Here is a 24,159-nt window from a genome sequence, read left to right as displayed (position 1 = left end):
GGAGTCTCTGAAGTTGTGTTGCCGTGGTGGACAGCGGGTGGATAATAAAAAAACAAGGGATCACCATGGAGGACAATAATTGAGAGGCAGGGTAAATGCGGGCGAGTCTCAGGAGGAGTGTGATTAGAGCGAAAAGGGGAATGACAAGAAACCCACCTGACGTTGTTTCATTGTAGCTCTTGGTGCCACTTTAAATTAATTAATAGACCTCATCGCTCAGTAAAAATTGTTCATTACATTTGCCCCTGAAACGCAGGCTGCGTCCATGTCATAAATTATAGCTGATTTATTGCGCCGTACCATGAATTTCTTCAAAACCGATCTGTTGTTGTCATGATGGCGTCTTCTCCAGTCCTGACCCCCGCCGTCCTCATGTATTAATGCATCTGCTGGACCAGTGAAGATATTAAACCTCGTAGCCCTCGTGAGTCCGAAGAGAGTCCTGTCCGTCTCGGCTGATAAAGTTTGGTCTGTGTCTGTGCTGATTTTAATTTTTGTAATGTCTCGGTCTGGTAAAGTAGGTTTAAAGTTTTAAACTGGTGCTCAAGAGCCATAATGCCCAGCTAAGCCCATGTCTAAAAACCGCTATCAACATGACAAAGTAGTGGAGTATGAGCATATGAATGTAAAACGCACACACTCCGGGGTCACGGGGTGACATAAAACAGCGGCTAGTGGGTCACCAAGAGTTTAAGCGGAGACATCCAAGTCCTCTCAAAACACTTGCGGGACACAATCTCACATACACACTCTCGCATAAATGTCAGAGGGTTCACACTGTGCTAAATCTGTCTTAGTGTTTAGTCAATTTCAAGGGAGACCCTCCGGGCGGGCGGGAGAGGAGAGCACAGGCTGTCTTTTCTACCTTCGGTGCTGTCTTTCTCTCTCTTTTTGCTCTTGCTGTAGTTTGAGTGGAAATTACGTAGGGAGGGTTGTTGCGCTGCTCGCTTTAGCTCGGCTACTGTTATGAGACAGACTGCCCAATGATATGGGTGAGTGGTGAGAGTGTGTGTGTGGTCTTAGACCCAGAAGGGAAGACAAGGGCACACGATCAGGGCAGGCTAAGTCCTGATGGTTTATTCTTTGTGTTGCTTAGTTCACTAGAGCCACTTTTCTAAACGCCTGAGCAGGAAACCAGCACGAGCCTGCAAAACCTCTCCTGCAGCCAGTGCAGAGACCTGGTAAGCTGGCGTTTTTCGCATACTTTCTTTTCATGCTGTCTTCCTGTTCAAATAGCTTCTCATCGTACACTCTCTCCCTTTGTCACCTCTCAAAAGGTCGCGTTGGTTTGGCTGGTGATGTTTTTCTGCCTGATCGTGTGGTCCAGTCTGGCCAAGTGTGAGCTGTTCCTCTGTGACCTCAGTTACAAAGACTGAAAGTCCACCCTAGTTGCTGCTTATACTTGACCGACAGCATGGTGTGCTAGTGTTGTGGAAGGGGTTGATTCAGGTTGCTATTTGTGTAGAAGGCTTGCTGTTATTACAGAAAACACAGAGAATTGATCCCTGGGCTCCACGAAACCACAGTCTCTTCAGCATTATTTCAGTTCTTTCCCACTGTTGTGATATAAAGTTATTTCTCTTTGTTTTAATGTTTATTGATTTCGCACTCTTTGGTTTCCTCCCTTCGCACCTTTTTTTTTTGTTGCTCTTTTGCTCCATCTCTCTCTGTGTGTAGAGATTGTTTGTCCATTCGATTCCTTGTCTCCAAATCCCTATCTAACTTCTGCTCACCCAATGCCAGACTCAAGGTCTATGAGTTTGTGTTGCCCGTGGTGGACAAGCGGGTGGAGGGATCACCATGGAGACATGAATGTGGGACGAGCAGGTAAATGCGAAGCGAGTCTCAGGAGAGGAGTTTGATTAGAGCCGAGAAAGGGGGAATGAAAGACCAGCCCTGATTGTGTTCATTTAGCTCTTGGTGCCACTTTAAAAAATGAATATTAAGGGCACCTCATGCGCTCAGTAAAAATTGTTCATTACATTAGCCCTGAGCGCGGGCTGGCGTCCACATGTCAGAAATTATAGCTGATTAGTCGCGCCGTGCTGAAGTCCTAGATCACGATTGTGTTTCATGATGGAGTCTCCAGTCTGACCGCCGATCCTCTGTATTATGATCTGCTGGACCAGTGAAGCTATTAAACCTCTACGCCCTCGTGAGCCCGAAGAGAGTCCTTGTCCATCTCGGGTGATAAAGTTTTTTCGTTGTGTCTGTGCTTGATTTTTATTTTGTAATTCTCGGTCTTTAAAGTAGGTTTAAAGTTTTTAAACTGGTGCTCAAGAGGCCATAATGCACTAATCCCATGTCTAAAAACCGCTATCAAGCATGACAAAGTAGTGGAGTATGAGCATATGAATGTAAAAACGCACACACTCCGGGGTCACGCAGGTGACATAAACAGCGTCTAGTGAGAGTCCTGCCAAAGAGTTTAAGCGGGAGACATCCAAGTCCTCCAAACACTGCGGGACACACTCTCACACTCTCGCATAAATGTCAGAGGTTCACACTGCTGCTAAATCTGTTCTTAGTGTTTAGTCAATTTCAAGGAGACCCTCGGAATGGGGGGAGAGGAGAGCACAGGCCTGTCTTTCTCTTCGGTGCTGTCTTTCTCTCTCTTTTTTGCTCTTGCTGTAGTTTGATGTGGAAACTTACGTAGGGAGAGGGGTTGTTGCGCTGCTCGCTTTAAGCTCGGCTACTGTTATGAGACAGGACTGCCCTAATGATATGGGTGAGTGAGTGAGAGTGTGTGTGTGTTGGTCTTAGGGACCCAGAAGGGAGGTGCTTCTGCACTCCTCCACTGTCTGCTTGAGATCAGCTGACTGGACTCTCCTAGAGACTGTGTGAAAGAGAGAGACAGGGAAGAAAGAGAGAGGCGAGACTGCCTAGGTTGAGTCCAGTTGAGCACCAGGTTGGGGTTGGAGACTGAGGGAGGGAGGGAGAGGTCTTGTGAGGATGTGGTGGAGGTCTCCGCAGCGCCCACGAAGTGTCAAAACAGATAGAGAGGAGGAGGGAGGTGTGAGATGGGCCGAGTCGTTTAGCACTGCTTTCGAGTTTTCACCTCACTGACGCTGCCCGATTGTGTGTCATGGCCAGGTTGCAGTTAGGCGAGTGGAGAGACGTCTGGCCGCTGGGACAGAGGGAGGAGAAGATGGAGATTGCCAAAAAAAAAAGGTACTGACTGTGACTTTTACTTCATCTCCCTCTCCACCCCCCTCACTCTCTGGTTCTGGCGTCTCAGGTTGGCTCTGTCTGATCTCATTTTCACACACACACCACACACTTTCACCTCGCGCTTTTGCTCTACTTGGTTGATGTCTTTGTGTGGTTTACATGGGTTTCCATGTTGGGGAGGTGGACACAGGGTTGCGCTTGTGAGAATCCTCTTTGGAGTAGATTAGGACTGCACAGAAGAAAACTGGAAGTGGAAGCTGTTTAACTTACTAGAAACTTCACTAAGACGGACCATTTCACCCCGTGTGAAAGAATGACAGGAATAGTGTGTAGGGCAAATGTTTTGAGTTTAAAGTTTAATGGGCTTGTTTAGTGAGTCTCACGGAATACATGCGCCTCGAAATCAGAAGGGGAGAAAAAGTAATTATATGAGGTACAAGAAACTGAAGCCTTGTTCTTGGAAAATTACACTTTTTTGTTTTATGGCATTATTTCAGGACAATTCAGCACATTGTTCCTAAAATCCTTGCTCTGCTTTGCAGAGTGATTTAGCAGGGAAGTGGAATCTTGCTTCGCTCTCCAAAATCACATACCCTACCTTTATTTTGATCAAAAGTATTAAAGACATTTATAATCTTGCAGTTAAAATGTTAGAATTTCTATTTTTTTTAAAAAAATGCAGTTCTTTTTAACTTATTTTCATCAAAGAATCCTGAAAAAAATCTCTACAAAAATATTATGTATTACAAAAAGTTGTGATTAGATTAGCCAATTTTACATTTTTAAATTGTCAATTCAAGGTCTTATTTCATACAAAAATACGTTGAATATGAAATATGTAATTATATTTGAAAAATAAAAACACTTCAGATTTTACTGTGTTTTGCTTTGCTGGCTGTAAATGCGTCATTCTGGAACCTTCCATGATCAAATCCTAAGCATCGCAAAACTAAAGTTCAGCCTACAAGTAAATGCACTGGGTCGCCGCTGAGGAGCGTGTTAACAAGTTGCTTGTATTTGATCCACAGAATGTTGGTCACGTGTTCCTGGCAAATGTTTGTAATTACTTTGCTCAAAATGATTTTAAAAATGGAATTACTTTCGATCAAATGAATCCCCCCCATTGTTAAAACTGAGGTTATCATAATTCACCACCACAATGAGAAATAACATGAAATCCAAAACACCAGTCGCAGTGAGGTAAGGAGGTCTCAGCACTGTGTCCATCACTGCATTGATGAACTGCAGGCAAGCGCAGACTGTACCCCGAGGGGTGAGCCGAGAAGAGAGCTTATCTGATTGATCTCGAGACATCTGCTTCCTTTAAGTTTCCTCGAGGGAGAGTGCTTTTTAAGAACAGAAAACACAGAGCGCTGTAAGAAAACTTTGCTTTGCACACAGTTATCCTTTGTGTCTCTTGAACGTCTGTGTGGGCGCTATTCGTTCTTATTGTTAATCAGACTGAGGTGAGCCAACCTTTCATGTGGTTATCATTTGTTTTTCTCAACTATTAACATTGATGTGAGACAAAATAACATGATAAACATGTAGGTTCCTTTGACTTTAATTGTGCACTGTCTGCTTTATTTTCCTGTTACCTTGTTTTTTTTTTATACATTTTCAACTAAAAGAAAATCTTGAGATATAATTGCAACGTTGCAGTAGCACATTGTTGTATATAATGCCTATTAACAAGCTTGTTCAGAAATGTCAAAAACCTAAACATAATTTAAATAAATGAATATTCGAACATTAATTTTTTATGAGCCCAAATATTCGAATACAATATTTTTGAAAAATACCCATCGACAGATATACAAATTTAAGTGCAGTGGGGTTTATATTAATAAAAAATTAAAAGCACTCACAGAAGCATTAACACACTAACTACTTCTCATAGGACCAGAGTTTGCAGAAGTGTTTTTCAGGTCATATGCATTCATCTGAGTGAATTCCTTCTGTTTCCTCTTTCTTTGTGTCTTTTTTAGTCCTCTCTTTTTAGTAGAGGGGAAGTAGTTCAGTCCACTGAGGAACAAACACATAGGTGTGTGTGTTTCTCCCTGTTTATTTTACACAGACCATACTGGTGAGCCATCGTGTTGCTGCACAGTTCAATTTAATTGGAGGACCAGTCTTACAGTGACAGATTGGGGACTAGGAGAAATCTGCACACTGAGTTTGAGTATTTGTTTGGAGGAACTGAGTATTGTTTTGTATTCTGTTTGAGAACTGTAGTTGCCACGCAGACCTTGAAAGATGCAACACTGTTTTCTGAAACAACAGGTGGCAATGAACAGAAAATAAATGTCTCATCAGAAAATTCTGAGTTTGTATAAATTGACACCTTTTTGCTTGTATTATCATGTCAAGCATAAACCTGGTTTTACCCTGTCACACAAGCGCAGTGAAGAGAGATAACAGAGGGACCGTATCAAGGTCAGCCCCATGCCATAATCCACTGCAGCTCAAGGTGGTTGATCTTGAACTATGATGTTTGCAAGTGATTAATTCAGTACTTGTGACATGATGATTGCTCACTGAGTACTCTAATCTTCTTAAGAAATAAGTTAGGAGTTTGTAAGAATGTTCCTTAAGAACCTCTCAAATATTTTCTTAAGATCATCTTATTTTTATTCTTATTTCTTATATGATTTAATAAATTTGCGTTTCTTACTGTGAAGACTCACTGATAAACTAAATCAAAATCATTTAAAGGATTGTATTTTTGCACTGCCTGTAAATTACCATAATAATGGCTTCACATTTTAAACGCACTGTGTTTTTGAACAGTTACTTTAAAGAGCCTGTCTCAAGATGCAGCAGTCGGTTTCATTCAGTTGTGTGCCGGTTTTTTTGCACTCTCTTTAGACTGAGTCCTGTATGTGTGCGCGCGCACGCTGCTACAGTAAATGCGTCTTGTGTATGGCCGCGGGATATTTACTGAATACTGCCAAAGATTATGACATTTTTAAAAGCTAAAATTAACAAAGGTCCCCTATCCCCTACTATGTATTATATGTAGCTAGTTTTTGTGGTAGTGCTTAAACACAACATTAAATTTGAAATAACCCCCAAAAAATTCATGAAAATCATTCTTACCATTTGAGTTTTAAAGTCAAGTCTGACTTATCCTTACTTTAAGAAGATATATACAATGATTTTTAAGATTTATATATATATATATATAATATTATATATATATATATATATATATATATATATATATATATATATATATTTATATTTATATACATTTATGCTGCGGCGCCCGGGAAACAGTTTGGGGTTTGGTGCCTTGCTCAAAAGGGCACCTCAGTCGTGGTATTGCCGGCCAGAGACTCGAACCCACAACCTTAGGGTTAGGAGTCAAACTCTCTAACCACTAGGCCACGACTTCCCCGACTATTGCATTAAGTGTTATATAATATAATAATAAACATGACATGGACTGGGACTTTACCGAGTTCCAAGCTGTAGAGCTCATGCAGTCATCCACATCGCTAAACTCATGCTCTTTTCTCTCACCACTGTCATTTTTTACATATTCATCTGAGCGCCACTCAAAAGCTTCAGGTTTGGTTGCGTGTCATCTTCTGTTTGGATTTCATCCAGGAGCGCTGAGTTACAGCTACAGCACCATACTGGGCAAACAAACAGCGTTATTGCAAGCCTCTTACATTAGGTCATATGAGATCAAACGACTTCTTGACCATAAAAATATTAGTTTTATTTAGCCTTGAAAATATTGTTTCAGCCCTAATATAAATTATCATAACGAAATTTGTTCAAGTAAGTGTGAAGCTTAAGCTCTTGAGTCAATGGCACTATTGACTGTCCTCATGGTTTCTGAGAACATCGAGCTAGATTGAATATCTTGGTTGGCAGTTGGTGGGGTAGGATTTCATGGTCATGTTAGTGATCAGAGACCGATATGGTCCAAACTTTGATTTGTGAACACTAAACCACAAACAGTCTCACAGATGTTCATTTGTTATCTTTGCTGTTTGTGTAGCTTGAGTACTTTCTGGAGACACTTAAAATATCATAATAAAGAAAAGAACACACAGGGAAAACAGTGTGTATAAGTTCAGTGTGAATCTTTTGATCTTTGAAGCTGACAACTCGCTCCTGGCATGCATGTGGTCCTGGTCATGTTGTACTATGACCCTGAATAGACAAATACAGATGATACACATTCACAGGGTAAAATCACTTCACTAATTGAATTCAGAGTTGATCTGTTGCAGTTCAGTTTAATTTGCCACCAATTGGGACATTGCAAGAACCTGAGAAATGGCAGAAGTAAACACTTTTCCAAACCACTCTTCCATAGGTTTGCCATCCATACTGTTGTCAATCTGTTTAGAGTTGGTTAGTGAGTCGCAATCTTTAAGGTGCTGTCACATTTAATGTTGTTTGGCAAATTGTCTGAACTTGAGACATTTCATTAGGAAATTTTGAAATCTGGAATCTGCTTGAAGGCAAAAGATTTGTCTGTGTAGATTTTTGCATCTGATTTTCAGAATGGTCACACAAATTCAGTGCGTTGGTTGTCGGAAATCTGTTTGGTTTGAAAGCACATCTGTGTGAACAGTGCTATATGCTGCAGACAATGCTACACTATTGACAAACGTACATTTTTTGCTCACATTGTACTAATGTGTTAACACTTTTATAGAGTGAGCTGTTATTGTTAAGATTTCTATGGATAGCTATCCTTTCTCTCATTTCTTGACCTAATATTAAATGATTTGCATCCCTTGCAACCTTAATAATCATCAATAATGTGTCTATTTGTAGTATACTAAGAAATCAGGCTGATTCTCATGCTGATGCTCATCAGGAATTCAGCTAATCGGGCTGCTTCAACCTTGTGGTGCCCTGCACATCCTGCATTAACTAGTTCATCCATTCTAGCTAAGCTGGCAGGATTATCTGCAACACAGAGGCAGAAGGATGGCACAGTCATTGCTAACTAAAACCCAGACATGTTCATGTTTAAATAGTGCCGCTGAAGGAAAGAGTGTGTTATCTTCATGTTATAGTGGGACCGATCTTGTGGTTAATATTTTGGCTCCATCCATCCAGAAAACCGTTAGTAACACACATAAGGGTATTGTATGGCTCCAGGTGACTTCCATTCATTCATAACCTTACCTTCTTTCTCTTGTGCACAGGGCTGGTTGAACATGGTAGGAACTGGTCAGCCATTTCTAAGATGGTAGGCTCTAAGAGTGAAGCTCAGTGTAAGAACTTTTACTTCAACAACAAGAGACGATACAACCTAGACAATCTACTACGGCAACACAAGGTACAGGTACAGATCCAGCATTCATAGAATAAATCTGCTACATCCAAACAAAAAGTACATTTTTTAGAAGGTCATTCCTTCTATATCTAGATATTTAAATTATCGTACAAAAATTTGGGGTCATTAAGATTTTTGAAAGTAGTCTCTTTTGCTCACAATCTCTTCATTTAATTAATCAACAATACAATAATAAAAAAACTGTTATATTCTAAATTATTTTACAATTTGAATAGTTTTCTTTTTAATTTCTTAATGTAATTTATTCTTGTGATGTTAATTTTTAATTTCTTTAAAAACAATTCTTACCTTAAAATTTTAAACAATAGTATATATCTAAATCTACTAGTTACCAGTTTCCTACAAGTAACAGTGGTTTTGCTGTTTTTATGCATGATATTTAAAAAGTGGCGCAAGAAAGTAGCGTCCCATGAAGGGGACAAAAAAGCTTAATGTTTTCAAAATGCGCATGAATGTGATGTAATCTACAGTTGTGAACTGTTTATGTGGGTATCTTGTAATTTTTGCACCTCTTATGTTGTTGTGTGCAGGGTTTCCCGTCGGCTCCGTGGAAATCGAGACCCATCACAGAGCGATCCTGCGCCTGATGAAGATGAGGAGAGTGATGGTATGATCTCTCTCTGTGATTTAGGGTCCTTTCACACTAGCACTTTTTGGTGCGCACCTGGCTTCAGTTGACATCAGAGTTCAGTACGTTTGAACGATGTGAACGCTGTCTTCCAAACTCAGGTGCGCACCCGCAAACTGTACAGAAGTCCGCTTAAAAGGGGCGGCCTGGCTTACGGTTCAAGTGAACTCCGGTACGGTTCACTGCTGATGTGAATGCAATCGTACCAAATTTCAGAAGTGAAGTACCAAACTGCTGAAGTTCACTGACTTTACAGACGAGCGTGACTGAGACGCTGCAAGCAGAGAGCTATATATCTCATTTCTGTTCGCCTTCAGCATTCTTTAGAGCATTTGCAGTACATTTGTAAGACAGAAATTTTTGGAAACAAAACCAACGGTTCAAAAACATAAATTACATATAAAAGTGAAGAGAGCAATGCTACGCATTTTGCTGCCGCCTTCTGTGCTGTCGTTACTAAGCAACCGGGTAAACAGTTCCTGGCTTGATAAGGCAAACGACCCACGGTTCGGACCCAAATAAAATAATATGAATTCAGTCCGGAGGGGAGGGCAATTGAACTTGAGTTCGGACCAGGCAGTCGAACCAAGTTTGAAAGGACCCTTAAAGTCTTTTACAGCCAGCTGCCTCCAACATAAACACTAATGCCTAAACAAGCACCCTAAAACCCATCACTGTCAGTTTCTTTCTCTGTGACCCATGAGCCCAGAGTCTGATCAAGCATAGAGGAAGAGAAGTAGTGGGGCCATAATGTAAAGAGAGCAGAAACAGACAGACTGACACAGAAAGAGGGATGAAGTGAGGGAGCAGTAGAGCAGTGTGCTGACCTTTCTGACTGCAGTGCGTTGATTAGATCTGACAGCAAAACCCCAGACCACGCTGCACTGCCACAGAGGTCAACATCCTCCTTCTACTTCTGTCTGTATGCTTAATGAGTGAGAATCAGGAGCAAATGAGGAGCGAGAAACCAGCTATGTGGGGGAGTGGGGGGATGAAAGGGAGAAGAAACAAGTGAATAAGGCAGAAACACAAAGAAAAGAGAGTGGAAAAAGGGGAATGTGCAGAAGGGATAAGATATCTGGACTAATTCTGTCTGCCACACTCACTCTTATATAAGCGTTCCCTGGCTTTAAATATTCAAATAAATATGCTGTAAGGAAACTGAGTGCTCTCTGCCCGAGTATGTTTGATCTGTTGTGCTTTATTCAGGCATGGTTGTTGTGATATTCAGTGCTACAACATGACTTCAAGTCTTTATAGAATTCTTTAAACAAAAATTCAACTTGCATTTTAAACACAATAAAAGAAGTTATTTGCCCATGAAAATTCAGCCAATTCAGGCCAAGAGATACCTGTCTGATACATTAACACATTCCAACTCTTCATATCAGCACTCTTGGAACCCACACAATTGTGTTGGACCCTACTGAGGGGGATTGCTATTACCCCAACTGGAACACGATTTCCATGGGATTTCTACTGAGGGGGGAGGATCCCAAGGTTTGCAATTTCCACCGAATGGAGAACAATTTCCCTCGGGACCAATTTGCTGAGTGCCTCCAAATCTCTAAACATATGCCTCTGCTTTGAACAACACTTGTACTATCAAATATAGGACAATAATTATCAGTTAGACGTCTGTTAAACCACTTCTTTCCCTTTGGGTGCCTGTATGTTCGCTTGGCCTTCTTCCATCCCATCTACACTTCTGATCAGAAGTTTGGACCATATGCTTTCTGTGATGGCAAAGCTACATTTTCAGCGGTCATTACTCCAGTCTTCAGTGTCACATGATCCTTCAGCTATGATGATTTAGTGCTCCAGAAACATTTATTATTATTATAAATGTTGAAGACCGTTTTTGCTACTTAGTATTTTTGTAGAAACTTTTTTTATGAATAGAAAGTTCAAAAGAACAGCATTTATTTGCACTACAAATCTTTTTTTTAAAATTAGTTTAATGCATCTTGCTGAATAAGTATTCATTCGTTTTTTAAAACATTATACTTACATTTATGTACTGTACTCTCTTTTGTTCTTAAATTCCATAATTCTCTGCCCTGGTGCATTATAAACCTTATTCAGATTCTCTTTGCAAAAACCTGCAAGGCTGCTTCCCTGGTCTGCTTTCCTTGGTTCATGTGGTCATGTGGGGCTAGATGCTACTCAAACTTCTTTCTCTCTCCCCCTGTCCCCTGCTTTTTTGGAGTAATTGCCTTCTGACATACTCCTGGTATGCAAAGCAGGTTAGCCTTCATCACTTTCCGAGAGAAGGACAGAGAAACAGACTGTGAGAGTGGCAGAGAGTATCCACACAGCAAGAGGAGGGAGGAATTATAGATGAGGGAAAGTTTTTTTCAGAGAGAAGGATGGGAGGGATGAGAGAATGGATAGTCGCTTTCTAGTTGTCGGATGTGTGTCATTCTCTGCAAGCCTGTTATTGTGATGTGGCTATTAAGCCTGTAACAATTATTCTACATTATCGAAAACGATGACTAACATTTTTTTTTTTTTTTTTTTGGAATAGTCATTTCATCAAGTAAGGGTCTAGAATACTGGTGGAATAACATCACACTGATGGGAACATGTCGGAGTGTAACACAGCTGAACCAGATGCTGCAGAGAGCGGTGTTTAAAGGAATACATAAATGTGCTGTGCACTGTCCTCTAAATAACGAAATAAACACACAACAAAACTGACAGTGGTGAGAAAACAGCCGTTAAGAAAGCATCTGATCATAGCAATGTGGATATGTTTGCTCTGCTGTCAGCACTCCAGCCACGTCACGTTTATTTATATAGTGCTTTATGCCATCGATTGCTTTAAAGCAAGCAGCTTTACAGTGTTAAACATGAAAAACAGGGTCAGTGTCCCTTTCAGTTAGAATTATACTTAATTTTCTGTTACGAAGCAGCTCCAGTGTGGAGCTACAGTAGCTAATGTTAAATCTTTTTATTAGTGAATACAAAAAAAAGTAATTTGCATAGATAAAGCTTGATCTAGCTTGGGACTGTATTGATTATTATAACTCTATAAGGTAAATACAAATGTCTTATCACTGACGTTTGTTTTTTTCATATGTACTTACAAAAGGAGATGTTAGGCAGAATGATCCATCAGTCCATCAGTTACTTTTTCATACAGTTAATTAAATGGTTCATGAGAATGTCTCTCATCTATTTTTTTTTGTGCCAAATATATTTATTGTATTATACAAATAGTTGTATAATAATTGTAATTGTACAATAGTAATATATTTGTCTAACATTTTCAAAACTTGAAGTGATTAACTTCTTTATTAGTTAGACTGTTTAACTCAATATTTTAACTAATTGTAAAAGCTGAATAATCAATCAAAACCTGTGGATTAGTAGCCAAGGAGGTTTGCTGTCCAGAAGTGCATTAACTTGATTGCGTGATGCCACGTGCAGCGATGGTGACCTCAGATGCCCCCCCTCTGCTCTGTCATGGCAGGGTTGTTTGGGTTTTTTGCTTCCTCTGCTTTTGTGTTTCTGTAGCAGAGATTGAAATAGGTTGGACTTGATATTCAATGTCCTCTTTGCACAGATGAATGAAGAATTTAAAGAGGATGTGATGGCTCAATCTTATGCTCTTTCATCTCCATTTCTCAGGTCCCGATAACAGTTCAGACACAGAGAGTGCGCCTTCTCCATCTCAAACTGATCCCTCCAAATCCGACTCTGTAACTCATCCCAACTCCCGCTCTGGACGGCGCGTCGGACCAGGACGACACGGTAACCAAAGTCCCAGTGGCAGATGCCAAGGGCCAGGAGCCTCCGTACTGTGAGCTGCGGGTGAAAGTAGAGAAGAGTTCCAGAAGGAGAAGCTGGAGACGGGCTTCCCAGGATGAGCGCACACGCTCCGCGTATGAAATGCAGATCCATCCAAAGACTGAGCCGCAGGATTTGGAGATGACTGCTCCAAGCAGCGAAAGAGCACAGGTCCAAGTGAAGACAGAGCCAGATATCAAGGAGAAGGAGGAGAAACAGGGGGAGCAGCACCACTCAGATAATGACTCTAGCGCCACCTGCAGTGCGGATGAGGATGTGGAAGCCGAACCTGACCAACAAAGGTGAGAAACCGCTGCTCATCTTCTATTATGGTGGTTTCATACATACAGTGCTATTGGTTTCTAGTAGCATGGATAGGGTGGTGATTTATTAATTGAAATATAATTTATATGTGTGAAAATCACGTAATAGTATTTTCAGTAATATTAAAATAAATAATACATGTAATAATATGTATTTAAATTAGAAATGCAAATGTAAAATAATAAATTGCAGTGCAAGTACATTTATTTAATGTTTATGTAAATTAATAAAACATTAATCTTTTTTTTTTTTGTTGTTGTTGAAAATAGTAAAAATGTTCAGCTGCCAATTAGAAATCTAAAGAGAAAAAAAAATTACTCTTTAGCTCTGATGTGTAATGAATTATTTATATTGCTTCAACTTTTATTAAATACAGTTTATTTATTTTATTTACTTACCTAAATAAATGTTTAGTTGTCCAGCATGGGAATGTGCTTGAGCTAGTATTGTACAAAAGCAGTAAATAGACTGTGAATGAATGAAAAATTACTTCTGGTCTCTTTGTTGTTGCTTATGTGTGAGGAGACCTTTAGATGTAACTAGCAGTATAGTATCAGTAGATAATAAATTTTATTCTCTTGTTCCTTCCTTCCTGTGGCAGACTTTTCTCTCTGGAGAAGCCGTCATTGCTTTTGCACTGCAGGCTCGGTGGTCCTCTCCTCAGCCAACTCCTCAACATGCGCAGCTACAGCAGCGAGCCGCCACCATCCCCCCTATGGTCAGTCCCCATAGCCTCTACCCCCCACTTAGCATTCAGATATGCCCCTCTGGACAGAGACAGGGCCCAGCCACCAACCCCGCCACGTGAGTCCTGCCTCCATCTCCACCCTCCGCAGATTACGCACTTCTGCGGCAATCAGCAAACGAATCAGCAATACCAATTGATTTTCCCACACACTGAAATCATGATGAGTGAAAATATGTTTTGGCTGCTCTGCTAGGCTGATTAGTTGTGCTGTTTGGAGGTGTCTGTTGTGGCGATTTGGTGTGGCTGTGAAATGGTTCTAACCGAGGCCCTGATTGGCCGTTCACAAGGTTTATATGATGAGAATGTAGCATCTTGTTGCAAATAAACCGTAGCTATTGCTAATGGACTCAAGTCATGCACCTTTTCTGAATAATTTGTTACTGAATGTTTTGTTTAGGTTTCAGCTCCATTCGGTCACAGCAACGTTCCTGTAGGACCGCTGAGTGGCTTTGCTATGTTCCAGCACCAAATTAAAGCTGTGGCTGAGTCCGTGCAGTGAGGACAAACAGAGACTGGACCAGAACGAGTCTGACCGCAGGCCACGAGTCACCACCCACAGCCCCACTGTAGTGGACAGAGAAGGTGAGTCAGATGCAGAAGTAAAGAGAGATATAGGAATACACAAAAAAACTTGAGGTGAATGTAGTAAATTTAGAAAACCCCATAAATCCAGCAGCAATCGTTCCCTCTAATAAGTTTTCAAATGTCCCTTTATTTTGTCCTCGCTCTTTGGTCAATATCCACTTGAGATTCTTTAACAGAGTAGATTCACGGGCTTTTAAAGTCATAAAGAAATGGAATTGGAATCTTTTTTTTTTGTTCTACCCATCGTTGTTGATTGGATGGAGGCAGATCTGAATGTGAGCTTTCCGGCGATTGTAAGAAAGGGGCAGGGTTTAAATGATTGGTGAAGTCTAGCGTCCACCACCAGAGAGAAACCTTTTTCATTAGAAGATCCAGTTATGTTTCAATGAAATTACAAGGTCAGAACAGTTTTTAAGATGAAACGCATGCATGGATTAATTGTTCACTGTAACGAGATAGGTTTAACCAGCATGTGAATTTGTTTATTTCCTTTGCCTCTTGTTGATTCTTCATTTTAGAAGAATCTTAAAGGATGAATCTTAATAGTCATATAATATCCAGTAAAGTTAATGGCATGGGCAGTTAATAAGGGGTTAAAATTACGCTTTGGTAATCATGACATTGCCTGACCTCCCCAATATAAAACTAATCTCATCTGAATAGAGCACTTTTTGTGGGAGAACTCCCGACCAAAGGAACTGTCTCTGAGGGGAAGAGAGCAGTGAACAATACAAAATTGAGGTTACCGAATCACCCCTTAGACAAACAGACTGAAAGACAAGCAGATGGACCGGTGGAAAACATATAGGCCCGGTTTCACAGACAGGGCTTAGACTAAGGCAGGACTAGGCCATAGTTCAATTAGGACATTTAAGTAATTTTTATAAACGTGCTTAGAAAAAAAACATTACTGGTGTGCTTTTTGAAACAAAAGAAAGGCACTGAATTATTTTAAGATCAGTCAGTGCAAGTTTCTTTCAGTTGAAACAGCTCAGACTTACATTTTAGTCTAGGACTAGGCTTAAGCCTTGTCTGTGAAACCGGGGGATAGATTGTGATATGCCTGTAGTACCTCTGTTCTATCCTCCTGTGCACTCTCGCTCGGTTTTTACATGCCAAGAAGTTTGGCATGTTTTTCCTCCTCCTCTGTTTTATACTGGGTCTCCAAAACAGATTTTTGAAGGGTGTCAAGTGCGCAGGAGAGAGACGGTGGACTTTGCTCCTCTCAGCTAAGAAGCACAGTGCTGTTTTTGATAGAGCCAGACAGAAAGCAGCCAACCAAAAGGAACATTAGGTCACTCTCTTAGTGATATCCATTAGAAACACCAAGTTTTGCTTGACTTCGTCCTTACAGACCGGCTGACTGTACCTCTAAAAACCTGCCTTGACATTTCTCCTTGCCAGTGTGCATTTACAGTGATAGCACTGAATTAATCTTTCTATATCTATTCCTGTGATTAATGCATGATGAGTCTGTATGGTTTGAATAATGTTTTCTTGATCGCTTATAGTGAGGACTTTTCTAGAAAGTGCGCTTGACATTGTTTAGTCTTTGTCTGTCTGCTTGATGTCTGAGTATCTGATAGACTTTCTTCTCTGTCCTGTCCTTAGGTAAGCCATTCGCTTACATGCCATATAGACCTAAGCTGATGGGATGCAGGAATCTCATGGTGGAGTGGGCAGACCAGGCTCTCCGTACAGACTCTCTCTCCTCGGGAGCCTAGCAAAGCCTCACCCCAGCCCGACGCCAGGTAACGCCACACCCGCTACAGTGTACCTCCAGGAAGCAGTCTGTAGCACCTTGTTATCCAGGTGTTGTTTAGAAACCTGCTGCTTGCTTTTATCAGGCAGGTTTGATCACCAAAATGAACACTCAGTAACACCCACTGATTGAGAGTAAAATGGAGAGTAAAACTGTAGTCTGATTCTCACTGATGTAAGCAACATGAGCGATTCAAATCAAAGACACTAAAAAAAACACCACTAAAGGTCTACTAATGAAAACATCTTCCAAACAGTGTTACATCCCTCAGTCGGTAAGATTGTTTTGTCTTTTATGCTCCACAAAAGCTGCATTTATTTTGATAAAAAAAAATTGCTTGTATTGTTGGAAGTCACTTTGCATCATCACTCTTTTGTGTTAAAAACAATCTACTAAATATAGACAACTTAATATTGAAGAAAATAAATAATAATCATAATCAATGACAAAAATACTATTATAAACAAGGTTAGTGGATAATTCAGCAGTAAAAGTTATTCTAGAAAAAACATGAGTGCACAATAGTTTTATAAAATCTAAACAATTTAGTGAAAAAATATTATTTAGTGGGGGGAAAATAAAAATGAATTTTAAGTGTAGGACTAAATCTGGTGAAATTTTACACATTGCTCTTTGCATTGTTGGGCCTAACACCGTGTCTACACCAGTCGCGAGCGGCATGGCGCAACGCAACAAAATACTAAAGAACCCATTATAATCAGGGATGCTGTCTACACTGAATGCAGCATGGCGCGACAAATCTCCGACAGTAAACTGCTGCCTATCGTTCTATCTATGATGTACTCCCTGACACAAAATTTTAATAGTTTGCAACGGTTGCTTTGGTCGCAGGATGCGTCCCAGATCATTGTAGACGCGCACTTTATGCTGTTGGCGGGTGGCGCGTCGACAACTGTCGCATCTGGTTTTATAGGATCGCAGCTAATTGGCGGCTTGTATGATTGGTCGTGTCGTTGTCGTGTCATGTCCAGCGAAAATCATGTGTATAACCCCCCCCCCCGCATGAATTAAAAATTGGTAATTGTTGCCCAGCACTAATAATATACTAGTAAAATAAAAAGAGATTTGTGATAGATAGGAACGAGAACAAGAAGGCTATTAATAATCTTTCATTGGCAACAAAAGTAAGTAATAATATGAAAGGATCCAAGACAGAGCGGCACAAACGCACTTATGCGCATCCCTTGTCCAGATTATGGATGCTCTTGAAGCAACACAGTCCCAGATACAGTTGATTACTGTGAGTGATTACTGTAACAGAGCCTTTTCTTTGTTACAGTTTTTAATTTCAATACTCTCTACTTTCCAGTGTTGGGAGAATCTTGGAGAGAATTGTATAATTGTCTTGAATTTTATTTTTTGTAACCGAATGCGAGACCGCAGTTTTAAATGCTGATGGATGATGAACAAGCACCAGCCGCAGCAGAGAGAAGGGTTTATGCAAACTTGCATTTAACAACTTAAATATTCATCTGAACCTCACATTAAACTATGGAACGGTTTCAGAACTCTTGGAATATAGTGGACGAAAAAAAGTTTTTGTACGTTTCTTGGGACTTAACAATAACACAGATTAGTATACGCACAATATCGGATTTGGGAGATCGTTTTATATGTGACAAATACCTGAATTCGGCAGTAAATGGCCACATCAGAGCCTGATACCGATATTGGAGTTATTGGATTGGCGCATCCCTAATTCCCTTATTTCATCCCGAACCGTTCAAACCTGGCAACCTGTTCTCATGGAGACAACGCTGTTACACAATGGAATGTTCTTCTGTCAGGGATAAGAGAAAATAATGGCTCTCCTGCAGGTTTGTTTTTGTTTTGTAATGATCAGTTTCATAAATGAAACTTTGTCATGAGACCTTTGGTCTTTGGTTACTCAGTCCTGTGATGACCCATGATTTGAGTGGGAATGATGAATTTTGGTGCATTATTGGACCTGGTCAACAAACTTTCTCCTATGTGTCCCGACATGCATGGGCTACGTCCAAATACACATGACCATCACTGATTGATGCACGTTGGCACTGACAAGTAACCACCTTACTAACTGTGGAAGTTCCAGAACAAACTAGCGCATTCCTGTGGTAGACCTGGTGCAACCCCCTGTATTTACAACTGCATGCATCTGCGGCGCGTTACGCCGGGCAAGGTATTGTTGTTGTCCTCCACGCATTGACAACGCACACCAGAAGCATTTTCAGAAGCCAAGCAACATGATTCGTGAGACAACAAGTAGTTCGCTGCCTAAAATAAAACCTTGAAGAGATAACTTAATGGTGTGGTGTCTAACATTGTTGTGGTTAAATGCCTCATAATAACTGTTTCAGAAATGGTGACAAAAGGCTTTACTAATTAAAAATAACTTCTTTCTTGTTAAACGGTCAGTGTAATTAAAGTTATTTAATAAATGGCCCATCTCTATTATGTTTGTAATCTTTCACTTCTTCACCTGGATTCCCCAGTAAATCATGTGGCCAACCTTTATACAGGCATTATATAGAATCTCTGAAATGAGAGGTTGAAACCATGCTTGAACATTTAAACCTCTACTGACTTCTGTACCAGTTAGACCTTGTTTTTATTTGTTCATAGGATCGTCCTGATCCATGATTACAACAATAGCTTATGTTTGTGAGAACATCACAACCCTGCACTAAGAACTGCAGAGACCACCTGATCTCATCTCTAGACCATGCCTTTTACGCCGCAGCGACAGGAGGTTCATGACTCACATAATTTCAGACGAGTTGAGTGCGAGGCTGGGCTGTGTGAAAAGAGAAAGAGTGCTTTTAAGTAGGCTGTGGATTCACTGTGAGAAGCGGCGAGGAAGGCTTCATTCCTCCATGCTAAGAGCTTCAAGATTGACTCAGGCTGTGTGTCTTCGTCCGTCTTTATCCCAGTGTTTCATGTGAGGCCTCTGCACTTGGGGTCAGCTTTCTTTTAAATGTTTTTTGTTTGAACATTGTCAGATTTTTAAAAAGGTTGTTGGATTTTTTTATTTTTTTTGCTCTAGGTTTTTATAAGCTGGGCATATTTCTAGGAAAGCTCTTTGGCAGGTCCTGCAGAGGTTTGGTAGGGTTGTGTGTCGTAGGTCAGGAAGTTTTTGAGCAGGGAATCTGAGAGGCCGCTCTGTATTGTGGGATAAGCAGTCAATACTCAAAGGTCGTTAGAAAGGCACAATGGTCCCAGTGCAGTTCAAAATAAGCACGCCCGAGTGACCATTTGTATCCTCCTTAGTGCTTTTTTTTATTCTGTTAAAAATGCATAAGTTTGTGGTCTTCCAGTAACAGCCACTGACATAACAGAATTGTCGTTCCATGGCAAGAAAATAACAAAACCTTGAGAGATCTGTTAGGGAGTCGAGTCGTTGTCAATAGCTGTTAGGTGTTGATGCGTTTTTTTGCATGCTTTTTACCAATGACTGCATTTACAATGTGCACGAATATGCGATTATTTCCAATAATCAAGTATGACTTAATCGCCTGATGATGTTTCATGTCAAGAGCTCACTCCCTTTACAGTCAGTTTCATTATTCTTATAATTTGCTAAGAATTGTGTTTTTTTTAAACTGCCATCATATAACCCCGTGGCACAGTCACAAATGATGACTCAGAAAGAGCAGTGTGTTACTGGCCGCTGTTTTAAATTTTATTACGCTATTGCAAAGCACATCTGATGGTTGTATTCCATGCTTTTTGGTGCCATAGTAATGGATTGCAATTCATTTGCCTACCCTGCCGTCCTCGTTCTACTCCAACTCGTTTGCTGGATGAGGGTAGGAACAGACTGGTGGCAGCGAGTTGTGTCTTCCCAAATGCGATGCTTTTCTTCCCCGACCATCGTTTCTAATCATCGTATTACTGCAAGTGCGCTTCACAAGCACATGTCGCACTTTGGTCAGCGCCGCAATACTGTTAACAATTAGGTGTTTTACATGGCTGTATATTTCCAACATTACAATGGGCGTACGCCACCTATGTTTATACCGCTTAGGCTTGCTGCGATTAGATTAAATCGCATTCATTGAAGTTTCCCAAATTACATGAGGTAAAGTTTACTCACAATATTACCAAACTCTCATTATAAAGCGCAATAGGGTGCATGTAAACCACTCAAATATATGGACAATCAGAAGTTTCGGAACAAACTCTTTTTATTAACAATCATATATAGTACAGTACGATGTGCAGCTTGTGAAGGCACATCTGCATTAAAAATTACAGACTTTTATTCATGAAAAGATTTACCTCTTATCATGACTAGGCAACCACCCTCCCCCCACTTATTAATAGGCCTATATAATATTACCACCCCAGCAACATCTCAAAAGCACTCGCATTCAGTCATTAAAAATCTTGTCTGTCCCTTAATGTGTTTGAGAATGGAGAAAACCATTCCATTAATAGGCTCCAACTCATGGCCACATTACCACTTAGGGAGGCATTATTTCTTTCATAATTTTACCACCTGCCTGGTGTCACAACCACACCTCAAGATATTGATTAGTATGATTTATTTCAAGATGAACCTCTACCTGTTTCAAATTCCCAAAACGTCCATTTTTATAGCGAATAACAGAGGCTTGGGCCATTGATAGTCAGGCTCATGAAGTTATCAGAGAGAGAGACTAGCATGTGTAAATAGTAAGCAATAGGCTAATTTTTACGTTGACACTGCTTCCAGAACCTCGCCACTGATAATTGATCTTCTAGCTTTTCATCTGCTAAAACTAGTTTACTGATACATTCGGGGGGAGGCCCTGATGATCAAGTTTCTGTTCAGTCTCCCCACGTGAGTGTGTGTCTGTAATGTGTGTGCGGTCTGTGAGAGAGAATGGGAGAAAGAAAACATGATTTCCATACATAAAAAAGAGATGGAAAAAGGAATGTCTTTTTTTTTTTAATACCCAATTGTTTGGTATATTTATTTGCTTAATGTCTTCTGGTGTTTTTGGTTCTTTACCTTATCCACATAGTATAACACAAAGATATATATCTTTTATTGTGCTTGGGCCCCCCTGCCGATCGGCATAGGCAACGTGCCTAGAATGCCTATGCAAATCCAGCCCTGCCCCACCTAACTGTAATAAATAATTATAAATTCCCTATCATCCATGTAAAAACCAAAGTATACATTAAGCTTTGACTACAAGAACTTTTTGTCAACTGCAGGCTAGAAAGAGTGATCCTGTTTACCCACCTCTTTTCATCCCTTGTTCCTTCTTATCCTTTTCTTCCCACAGTTCTTCAGCGGCACCTAACCAGGCAGGTCGACCTTCCAGATGTTCGCATTGCTTTTCCCGTGCACAGGCCGTCTAACCTTCCGTCTCCTCCGCCCTTAATTCACGCCAAACCCACCGAGCAACGAAGCCCTCCTTCATTTCAGGGGGCTCCATTTCACAATGGTAGATAATGCTATTTTATTTGGTATTTTAGACTTGTGGTGCTTGCTGCTAAAGATTAAATACTTCCCTACATGTAATGGGATCAGGCAGGGGATCAGGGGCTTTTCCTGGTATTCACTCTGATTCGTGTCTTCTCTCCTGTTCCCTGCAGGGAACACCAGGAACATACCTTCCTTCTCAGTCAACGCACGCTGTGTACGTACCGGAGGTAGTAAAGACCACAGGGAGGGTCCGATCTTCACCTGGCTTGCCAAGACAGCAGGACCCTGCCAAACCTGGTGAGCAGGAGAGATTTGAGAGTATGAATACATCTTTAATCCTAACATTCAAGCTTTAGCTTAACTGCACTTAGCCATGACTTTTGTGGCGGTAGGTTTCGTTATGAATTTTAGAAGATGAATGTATATCTAACCACCTGATTGTGTTTGGTGTGTGTTTAGTGTCATATATTAAGCAGGAAGGAGTGTTTCTCCACGTGGACCAGAGCACTCAGGCGCCATTGGGGTCTTTTTATCCAAGAGCTCAGTATGAGGGAGTGGTCAGAGGGTGAGACGACTTACAATATACAAATACAATGGTCTAAAAATCAAGAATGAATCCAACAAAGTAAACGTCAGAACTTAATCCCGTAAATCCTCTTAATCCTAAGTTCCTGGGGACCCCCACCCCTGGCCCCGATTCTGGTATGGCTCGTCATTATAGGACACTGTAGCTGCTTTACACTATGACATTAACGGTAACATTCCAATCCAAAGTGGGCGTTTACAACTGTCTTTACTTGTGTATAGGGACAACATCTGATACAGGTCGCATGTTTAATAGCCAAGTGTAAATACAGCCATAGAGTTGTCATGGATCAGTTCACAGAATCCTCTCTCATAATGACTGAAGATCTGATTCAGGTGTGTTAAATATAAGGAAGACAATGCAAAATGTGAAAGCATGGGGGGTCCCCAGGACCAGATAAAGAACCAGGGTCGTACTATTGAATCACAAATCAAACAATATTTTTTTCTTCCTCTCGCTTTGCCCTTTTGGCTGCTAGTTAGCCCCATACAGATTTCCCGGATATGAGAGGGCCAACCTGGAAAAGGCCCTGAGGGCTTGACTTTCAAGGAGGCTCCATTACACAGGGATCTTCATCCTAGGCCTTTTTTGTGTAGTATTTGAGTATTTTTCATTTATACTTGTGTAGTATTTCTCACTCACTCTCCGCTCTTGTCTCTGTCTAGGGCACTCCTGCACTGGCTCAGTCCAAGGATGTAGGCAGCGGACCTTTTGAAAGGCAACTATTGCTAAACTGGCCACGAGGGACCTGAGCTGCCCAGAGAAGAACCGAGCCTGAAAGCTCATTCCTAAAGCTCATGTTATGCTATGAAGGCAAAAGTGGACACATCTCTCTTTTGCATTCGTGTAGAGCCAGAACTGCTTCCTTTTTCTGGTGTGCTTGTGACCACTCGGTGATATTGAATAGTGATATTATAGTATAAGAGTGATTTCATTTTTTTCTCTATATTTCCCCCCCGGCGTCTTGGTAATGCTACAGCACAAGTTGGAGTCAGATAGTGCAAGTGGCTTAACTTTTTATGGGCTAAATGTCTGTCATTATGTAGCAGTGCAACAAGAGCTTTTTCTGTTTTTATGGAAACTTATTTTTATTACAATAATAAATCTCACTTTATGTTCCTACAGCCATTAAGAAAAAAAAACCCTAGAAGAGGGCACTAGAAGCCCACGAATGGGCCCCAACCCCGATCTCCAGCGCAACAGTATGACATCATGGTTGTGTCCCGTGGACAACCCCACACTACGCGACAGCACCTTATGAAGTTTAGTCATTGTTGTTTGTGTTTTTTATCTGAGAAGGGATTACACCACCAAAAGATCTTAAGCAGCAATGATGTTCAAAATGATAGTGTTTAAAAAGACATTTTCCTCCTCCTTGTTGTTTGTTTTTTGTTTTTTTTTGTCATCGGTTTGATCATCCGGACATTCACCAAGAGAAAGTCCTCATAGTCCTAGGATGCTCCTAACTCACAGGATTCCATCATGCAAAGGCGTAATGGGGATGCGTTCCAACACACTTCCTTTGCTTCGCATTCTGAAAATATTTACGTTTAACAAAAAACAGGTTTAAAGTGGAAGTGAACCGTCAGTCAAGTTTTACATTATTTTAGTAAACTGATTTCTACTTTTAATTAATTACCTTTTTTTGGTTTTCACCATAAATTAGTATGAATATCCAACATCGAACTATCTACAATCGAAATAAAGTTTTTGATCATGATATCCCAACAGAATTGTTTTCATAACGCGATGCGCAAAATGTAAAAAAAAACAAAAAAAAACCCGCTTATAAGGTATTGTTTCATGTCACATCTT

The 24,159-nt window shown here is 40.6% G+C and overlaps 1 pseudogene; it reads left to right on the top strand.

Moving 5' to 3' along the window:
* LOC109068572 overlaps window positions 1-24,159 on the top strand; it is an 80,557-nt pseudogene that overhangs the window by 35,650 nt on the left and 20,748 nt on the right.

This window comes from Cyprinus carpio, chromosome A5 (assembly GCF_018340385.1).
Source record: "Cyprinus carpio isolate SPL01 chromosome A5, ASM1834038v1, whole genome shotgun sequence".
Classification (NCBI taxonomy): Eukaryota; Metazoa; Chordata; class Actinopteri; order Cypriniformes; family Cyprinidae; genus Cyprinus; species Cyprinus carpio.
Note: the sequence above shows the minus strand (reverse complement) of the source record. Positions and strands in the feature narration are given on the sequence as shown.